Source organism: Diceros bicornis, chromosome 25 (genome assembly GCF_020826845.1).
Source record: "Diceros bicornis minor isolate mBicDic1 chromosome 25, mDicBic1.mat.cur, whole genome shotgun sequence".
Classification (NCBI taxonomy): Eukaryota; Metazoa; Chordata; class Mammalia; order Perissodactyla; family Rhinocerotidae; genus Diceros; species Diceros bicornis.
Genome location: NC_080764.1, coordinates 11,162,809 through 11,172,242, shown reverse-complemented (window position 1 = coordinate 11,172,242; position 9,434 = coordinate 11,162,809).

The following is a 9,434-nucleotide window of genomic DNA, read 5'->3' as shown; positions in this document are numbered from 1 at the left end:
CAACAAGGAAGTCCTGCCCCCCTCACCGGACGTTGATGGGAATTTCACTTCCTATTGGTGGAAAAAAGTGTCAATCAATGTTGAAGGGCCCTACAACATAGAGGGTGGTACGGAAGGGGCGAGGCTTAGAGTTTAGGGAGGCGGGGCTTCACTTATAGTCGTCTTAAGTGGGCCTGAGAGGCCGGAGACGTACAGAAGTTCTCATTTTAGTGAAACAAACTTCGAAGAGCAGTATTGCCTTGGGCGTTTGTTTCTTTTAGTCGTTTGAAATAACAAATGCAATTTGTTGGTGTCGTGACACTGAGGTGCTACTTTACTAGGATCTCAAAAACCTAATAATAACTAGTGTTTATGTAGGGCTTTATAATGAGTATCTCTCCTGATTCTCACCATAATTCTTTTAGGTAATAGTATTTGGAACCCCATCTGAACTAAGGTTAAGAGAGGTCAAGTAAATTGTTAAAGGAAAGAATCAAAGTAAAGCTCCTGGAGAAGGAACCCAGGTGCTCTTTCCATGGCAGCACACTCTCATATAGTCTCCTAGTCCGTGGGAGACATTGTACCATCTAACTTAAAGACAGTTATCCAGAGCCTGCCTTTTCTTCCCCTTGGGAGGGAAAATTAATCTGAAAGCATTAGTACAACTAAGGGGAAGGGATAAGAACCTGCAGATTCAATTATTAGATTGGTAGATCAAAGAGTCAGTGGGGTACTCCATAATTTAAACACTTACTTTATCATGATGGGTTCTTCCGGTGAAACCCCACTTCACATTCACTGGCACCTACTGGGAACTCAGTCCTGGCCAGATGCTGGTGATTCAGAGAAGAGTAAGATGGGGACCTTGGTCCCAGAGAAGGCACAGTCCAAGTAGGGGCGCAGTCATGTCAACAAGTAGATACAGAGTAATTCCTTCTACCTGTGCTGTGGTAGAGGTGTGGACAAGATGCTGGTTCTCTCCAAGGAGAGAGTAACTAACTTTCACAAGAAATGGTGCTTGAGTTGGCTGAGTCTAAGATGATCAATAGGCCAGTGAGGGTGGGAGAGCACAGTTCCCTGGGGAACTGCTATTGGTTCCATGGGGACTGGTTGGAGGTGAATGTGGTGGGAGGTAAAGATGCAGAGAGAAGTAGGGACCACAAGAGTGAGAAGGGTTGTGACTGTCAGGCTCAGGGATGTGGATGCTCCCTGGGGTGAGGTGAGAGTGGGGGAAAGTAGCTATTGGAAGGTTTCAAGTCAGGCAGTAACATGGTCAGATTTGGGTTATGGAATGATCAGTCAAGTGGTGAAGATGGTGGACTGCACCTGGAGTGGGCAGACAGAAGGCAGGCATAGTGAGTTTAGTTTTGAGACTTGGCAGCTTGAGGTGTGCTAGGCCCTTGCCGATTCCCAGCTTGCCTCCCTGGTGCATTCTGAGGGTCTGTGGAATGTCTGACTCAGCCTCCAGATTTCCCCAACCCTCTTTGCCAACTTTTCCAGGAGATGGAAGGTGGCCTTTGAGGGGGATGAAGCTTTTGCGTCCGCCTCTCATCCAAACTTCTCCCAAAAAGGGGTCCACATTTGCTGTCTTCTCTTTCTCACCTCCCATTCACTCTTCAGCCCACTGCAATCTGGCTTCCACTCCCACGACGCCACTGAAATTCCCTCTTCCATGGTTACCAGTGACCTCCTGAAGAGCAGAATCCTAGAGACTCTTAGTCTTTATCTCTGCACTCATCCACTCTGCTGGCGTAAACTTGCCGATCACACCCATGTTTATGAAATTCTCGGTAGTGCCTGTAGAACTCTTTACAATGCAGATTCCAGGGCCCCACAGCATCAGAATGGTGAGGGGCAGGAATCTGTAATTTTCACAAGCACCCTTGGGTGCCCTCACAGTTGAGAATCACTGCTCTGTCCTAACACTTGGGGCACCTCGTTATCCTGGATCTCTTCAAACCTCTCTTCCTTTCTGGCTCCTTCTTGGGCTTTCTTTGCTCCCTGTGCTCACCTTGACTATTTTCTTCTCACCAATGGTCTCAAGTTTCTTCCTACCCTAGGTCACCTCCTCATCAGCAAGAGTTTCCCTCAGTCATACCCTCTAAGGTATTTACTGGAACTGAGGGTTGGGTATGTGCTTTGGAAAATCCCCCTGGTGATTCCAAACACTGTCACAGGGAGTTATGCCACCCCACGCTTCTCTTGTTGAGAATTGCTACCTTAAGACTGTCCCTTAGGGATCTCATCCACATCCATGGTTTCCATTGTCAATGTTCATCTAAATTCTGAGGGCTCCTATGGTTCTCTCTCCAGATTAGGCCTCTCACTTGAGCTCCAGACCCAAATATTCAACTGCCCCCTGGCCATCTCCACCAGAATCTCCCACAAGCCCTTCAAAATCAATCTGTCCCAAACTAAATTAATCATCTCCCTCCAACTTGCTCTCCCTGCGTTTCCCATATTGGTAAATGGCACCACCACCCACCCAGTTGCCTCCATTAGAAACCAGGCAATCTTATCCTTCACACTTCCCCTACCAATGCCCACCTCCAGTCAATCACGAGCCTGCCAATTCTGACTCCTAACTGAGTCCTGTTACAGCCCCTTCTGGCCATCTTCATGGCACTCCCCATGTGCAGAGCACCATGATCTCTTCTATATCATTGCAACAACTTCCTAATGGGAATCCCTGACCTCAGTCTTGCCCATCCTCTGTACCACAGTCAACGTGATCCTTCTAAAACCCAAATTTCACCACTGCATTCCTCTCTTTACCAAGTTTTTCCCTCCCTCCATGGTTCCCCATCACCTACCAGGTGACATCCAGATGCTGTGACCTGGCCTTCAAGGCCCCCATGGTATGGCCTGTGGGTGCCTCTGTCTCCTTACTGCTCCTTCCCCTGTGCTTTATACCAACTCTTATGGCTTTTCACAAACTCCGTGCTATTTCTCACTGTCCTACCTGTGCTCATGCATCCTCTCTGCCACATTCTCCCTCTGCCCTTCTCTCCTTTTGGCTATACAAGCCCATACACTTTTTGTCTAAGCTTGTGCACATTGGGCTTCCATCACTTGCAGCCAGAAGAGTCCTTTGAGCCCTCCCTTCTCATCTGGTGCATGTTCCTGTCACTGCTCTTCTCCCTGATTGTACTTGAGTTTAACTCTGTCTTCCCCTGTGAGCTCCTTGAGAGCAAAGACCTTGTCCTATTTATCTCTACATCCCTGTGTTCCACACAGGATCTAACAGAGACTAGGTGCTTAGTAAATGTTTTGTGAATGAATGTATGAGTGAATGAATGAGGTAGATAGGGTCCTACCCTACTTCTTCAGACTCAGCTCTTGTCAATTCCCAAGACACACCTACTTTTCAGCCACACCCTTTCATGCACTGCTCCTGCTGTTTAAAATGGCTGATGGTGGACACCCTGGAATCAGTTAGCAATTGGATCAGCTGCAAGTAACAGATTGGAAGAATAGTGACTCAAAACAACGTAAATTTATTATCTTACAGTTCAGGAGTCAGAAGTCTGAAATGGGTCTCACTGGGCTAAATTCAAAGTGTCCCCAGGGCTGCGTTCCTTCTGGAGGCTCTAGGGGAGACTGTTTCCTTCCCCTTTCCAGCATCTAGAGACCTCCTGCGTCCCTCTGACACTGACTCTTTGGCCTCCCTCTTTCACATCTAAGGACCTTTGTGATTGCGTTGGGTCTATCCAGATAATCCAGGTTAACCTCCTCTCTCATGGTCATCTGATTAGCAACCTTAATTCCATCTGCAGGCTTATTTCCCTTTGCCATGTGACATAATATATTCACAGGTTCTGGGGGTCAGGATGTCCTTTGAAAAGAATGTCTATTCTTGCTCTGTTAGGTCAGGTTTGTTAATCATTTTGTTCAAATTTTCTATACTCATACTGAATTTTTTCTCTGCCAGCCCTATAGGTTGTTGAGGGAGGTGTGTTAAAATATCCCACTACAATTGTGGATTTGTCAATTTTGTCTTTTGGTTCTGTCAATTTTTAGTTTATATATTATGAAGCTGTGTTAATACATGCATACAAATTTATAATTATTATATCTTTCTAAGAGATTGACTCTTTATCATCATGAAATGTCTATTTTATCTCTAACGGTGCTTCTTGTCTTAAAGTCTGCTTTGAACTAAGTATAGCCACACAACTTTCTTTGAATCAGTGTTTGCATGGTATATATTTTTCTATCCTTTTAATTTCAACCTTTCTACATAATTATTTTTAAATCCAGTTTGACAATATTTTCATTGGAGTATTTATATTTTAATATTTAATGTAAATACCCACTTACATTAAATTTAGGTTTAAATCAATCAACTTGCTATCCATTTTCTATTTATCCCACCCTTTCTGTGTTCCTTTTTTCTTTCCTTTTTTGGCCTTCTTTTGAATTATTTTTATTATTCTATTTTTTCTCCTGTAGTAACTTGTTAGTTACATATTCTTTTACAATAGTTTTAGTGATTACCTAGGAAAATATAATATTGATGCTAGCCTTATTAAAGTTTAATGTAAAATTAATACTTTCACTACTTCCAAGACCATGCAAGGACATTAGAACATTTTAACTACATTTACCATTTCCCACTTTTGATTCTGTTGCTGTCATGATTTTTAATCCTCACAGGACATCATTGTTATTACTTTTTTCAGTCAGTATTATCTCAGATTTATCTTCATAGTTACCCTTTCCTTTGTTCTGCATTGGAATTTCCACGCTTCCTTTCAGGACTATTTTCTCTCTCTCTAAAGAATTTTCTTTAGTCTATCCTTTAGAAAAGCTCTGTTGGTAACAAAAACCATTGATGATGACTACTCTGTTTTTTCTTAGTCTGAAAATATCTTTATTTCATCTTCATTTTTGAAGAGTTTTCAATGAATATAGAATTCTAGAGTGACAGTTATTTCCTTTTAGCACTTTGAAGATGTCATTTTATTCTTCTATTTTCCGTTCTTTCTATTGAAAAGTTAGCTGTTGTTCTGGTCATTGCTCTTTGGAAGGGAATGCATCTTTTTTCTCTGGGATGTTTTAAGATTTTTCTCTTTGTCTGATTTTACAGCTATTTCATTATCAAAGTCTCAGTTGTGGTTTTCTTTGAATTTCTCATGCTTGGAGTTCATAGAGATTCTTGAATCTGTGGCTTAATGTCTTGCAACTGTTTTTGGAAAATTCTCAGACATTATCTATTCAAGTATAATTTCTGCATTATTTGCTCTCTCTGCTTCTTCTGGGGTTCCTTACATGTTAGAACTTTTCACTATGTCCCATATTAATTTTACGCTTTTTTTCCTGTACTTTCCATTCTTTTCCCTCAGTCTTTATTCTGGATCATTTCTTTTGATCTCTCTAATAGAGTTCACAATTCCCTCTTCAGGGCCTGCCCGGTGGCGCAAGCGGTTAAGTGTGCGCGCTCCGCTGCGGCCGCCTGGGGGTCGCCGGTTCAGATCCCTGGCGTGCACCAACACACTGCTTGGCAAGTCATGCTGTGGTGGGGTCCCATATAAAGTGGAGGAAGATGGGCACAGATGTTAGCCCAGGGCCAGTCTTCCTCAGCCAACAAAGAGGAGGATTGGCAGATGTTAGCACAGGGCTGATCTCCTCACAAAAAAAAAAAACAAAAAACAAACAAACAAACAAAAAAAAACAATTCCCTCTTCAGCTGTGTCTGATCTGCTGTTAGACCTATTTATTTAGTTCATAAGTTCAGTTAATGTATTTTTCAGTTCCAGAATTTTTGTTTGACTCTTTTTTGCGGTTTATAGTTCTCTGTTGAAATTCTGTTTGTCATCTACATTCTTGAATATATTAACCATAATTATTTTCAAGTCTATGTCTTATAACTCCACTATATGGATCTCCTATAGAGATCTTTTAAAAATTACACTTTTCATTTTGAGATAATTATAGATTCACATTTAGTTGTAAGAAATGATACAGAGAGATCCTATGTGCCATTTATCCAGTAACCCCAATGGTAACATCCTGCAAAGCTATAGTACAATATCACAACCCGGATACTGACATTGATACAATATTATTCAGATTTTACCAGTTTTACTTGTACTCATGTGTGTGTGTGTGCGTGTGTGTGTGTGTGTGTTTACTTAGTTTCACGCAATTTTATCATATGTGTAGCTCTCTTGGCCTTAAAAAACATTTTTGTTCCTTCTTGATTTTCAGTCACTCAGTTTTGTCTCCAGATATGTCTGATAATTTCTTATTGAATGCCAAATCTTGTGTAACAAAACTATAATGTGAGAGTTTGGATGATGTTGTTATCTTCCTCAAGAGTGAATTTACTTTTGCTTATGGCAAGATGTTGGTGAAGGGGCAGACACCTTAATTCAATCAATGGATGAGAGGATTGGAAGATGGGATTCAGCCTTTGGAGGGCTGGAATATTTCCAGTTTACCCTACTCCAAGAGTGTAACCCTTTGGGGTCCCACTGAAAGTCTGGGTCATTTACCTGGAGCCCCTTATCCTGAATTCCAAATTTTAGCTGGAATCTCTACTTCTATTTGTCATATAAGTTCTTGAACATATTAACCAGCTGCTCAACTATTCTGCTCTGCTCAACTTAGCCATTTGTTATAAATGGCAGGTACCTCAAGAGGAAAACTGTAGCCCCAAAGACAGGCTCGCTTCTCTGAGCTTCTCTTCTCTATGAGATCTTTGTTGCTCAATTCTCACCTATCTTAATATTTCTCTGATGCCTTCCATGGATGTTTTAATTTCTAAATTTTCTCAGTGGGAGAGTTGGTCTGCAACAGAAATCTCCTATAGCAGCCTTTGTTTCTCAAACAAGTGTTTTGACATCTCTGAGGGGCTAAGGGGAATCCGAGATCACAGATTACATAGTGCACCATTTGAGTACTTGTTCTGGAGTGAGACTGGACTAAAGTCCCCATGTTGCCACTTCCTAGCTGTGTGACCTTGGCAAGTGACTTCACCTTTCAGTTTTCTCATAGTACTTCCTTCACAGGATTAAATAAACTAAGATATATCAAGGGCTCAGAGCAGTGGGTGCCCGGCAGAGAGTATGCACTCAGTATATATCAGTTATTAGTATTCAGCAGATGCATATTAAGCCCTACTCTGTGCCAGGGTTTGGAGATACACAGTGGTGAAAAAGACAAACACGGTCCATCTCTCATGGAGCTGATACTCCAAGTGACTTACAACGAAAAGTAGTTAAACAAGATCATTATCAAAGAGAGGTGCATGCTGTGGAGAGAGTTAAAGAGGATAACAGAGCAGATGACCCAACAGGTTTGGGTCCAAGATGAATAGGAAGGGCTTATTTCCCAGTTCTTTGGTCATGGAGAGGACATGGTGAATGGCAGAGAGTGACCAAGTAGGTACTTAAGGCTGGAGGGTCAGCCAAACTTCTGTGATTGTTGCATGACAAGCTGACCCTTGAATGACAAGAAGAAACAAGTCTCCTGAGAACTAAGGGCAAGTGCATTCCAGGCTGAGGGAACAACACAGGCAAATTCCCTGACCCTGGCATGCTTGAGGAACAGACAGGCCTGTGTGTCCTGAATGTAATGGGAGAAAGAGAGAGAGTTATTGTACAAGATCTGAGAGGTGGGCAGGGCCAGATCACATAGGGCTATGCAAGTCAGGGCCAGGGTATAGATGTTAGTCTAAGTGTACTGGAAAGCTTTGGAGAGTTTTACAGAGGGGAATGACAATATTTTGATTAAAACATGATCATCCTGGATCTTGTATAGAGAATGGATTTTAAGAGAGGCCTGTGCAGTCATGCAGTTGAGAGATGATGGTGGCTTGGAACAGAGTGGTAGCAAAAGGAGTGGAGAGGAGTGAACAGGTTGCAGACACATGTTAGCAGTAGAGTCAGAAGGTGACGGATTGAACAGGATGGGCAAGAGAAAGCAAGAAGTCAGTGGATTTCTGATTTGAGCAACTAGGAGATGGTGAGCCTACTTATTGAGAAGTGGAAGACTGGGGTAGAAGTAGAGAGGGATCAAGAGTTTTGTTTGGGATATATTAATTTTGAGACTCCTATTAGACAACCTGGATGTACAGATGTGGAGTTGATGGAAAGGTCTACAAAGGAGTCATTGTTTTGAAAGTCATCAGGTGATAGTTAAAGCCATGGGTCTTGGATGAGATTTCCTAGGGACAGTGTCCAAATGGAAAGAATAAAGAGATCCAGGACTATGTCCCGGGGTACTGCAGCATTTAGAGGCCATGGAGATGAGGGGAAACCAGAGGGAGCCTGAGAAGGAGCAGCTGGTGGCGTTAAGCAGTGGTTCTCAAAGTGTGGTCTGGGGACCAGCAGCCACAGCATCACCTGGTACCTGTTAGAAATGCAGAATGTCAGGCCCCACTGCAGACCTACTGCCTTGGAAACTCTAGGGGTGGGGCCTAGAAATCAGTGCTTTAATAGGATAACTGTGCTGCAGGCCAAAGTTTGAGAGCCACTGAGGTAGAAGGAAAACGAGGAGAAGGTGTGTTTTGGAAGGCAAGAGAAGAAAACCTTTCAAGAAGGAAGGAATGGCTAACTATGCATCAAATGCAGCTGAGAGCTCGACTCAGACGAGGACAGAGGCCTGGCCATGAGGATTCGTAGCATAGAGGTCACTGTTGGCCTTGACAAGAGTGATCTCAATGCAGTGGTGGGGGTGGCAGCTGAGAGGAAACTGGCCAAGGAGTGAATGAGAGAGAGAGAAAGTTGCAGCAAAGACCATAGACCCAGTGGGCAGTAAAGGGTTAACTCTGCGGGCTTAGGGTGCTCAAATCCTGCACTTTCCAAAGAAAGGACTGGGCCTTGACCAACCCTGGTAGATAACCTCTCAGCCCCTGGAAGATCTTGCCTGATAAGAGTGTCTTTTTGTAACTTGGGCCATATCATAAATAAAAACGCCTGTTTTTATTTGCCTGGGGCCCGGGATCACACTGTATCAGTTTGACCTCTGGGGGTGGGGGTTGGAGACTGAGCAGTTAAGGTCACTCATGTGGATGCTTCACGCCTGTGTGACTGACCCCCAGTACAAACCCTGGACACCGAGGCTCTGGTGAGCCTCCCTGGCTGGCAATTTCTGACCATGTGTCACATATCACTGCTGGGAGAATAAAGCATCGTCCATACAACTGCATGGGAGAGAACATCTGCAAGCTCGCTCCTGGTCTCTCCTGGACTCTGCCCTCTGCGCCTTTTTCCTTTGCTGCTTTTGATCTGTACCCTTTCTCTGTAATAAACCATAACCATGAGTATAACAGCTTGTCTTGAGTTCTCTGAGGCCTTCTAGTGAGTTGTCAAACCTGAGAGTGGTCTTGGGGACCCTGACACACTTGCTTTCTCAAGAAGTCTTGCAGTGAAAGGAGCATAGAAGCAGGTGACAGCTGGAGGAGGATATTGGCTTGGGATGGGGGCTTTTGTTTGAGGAGATACTGGGCA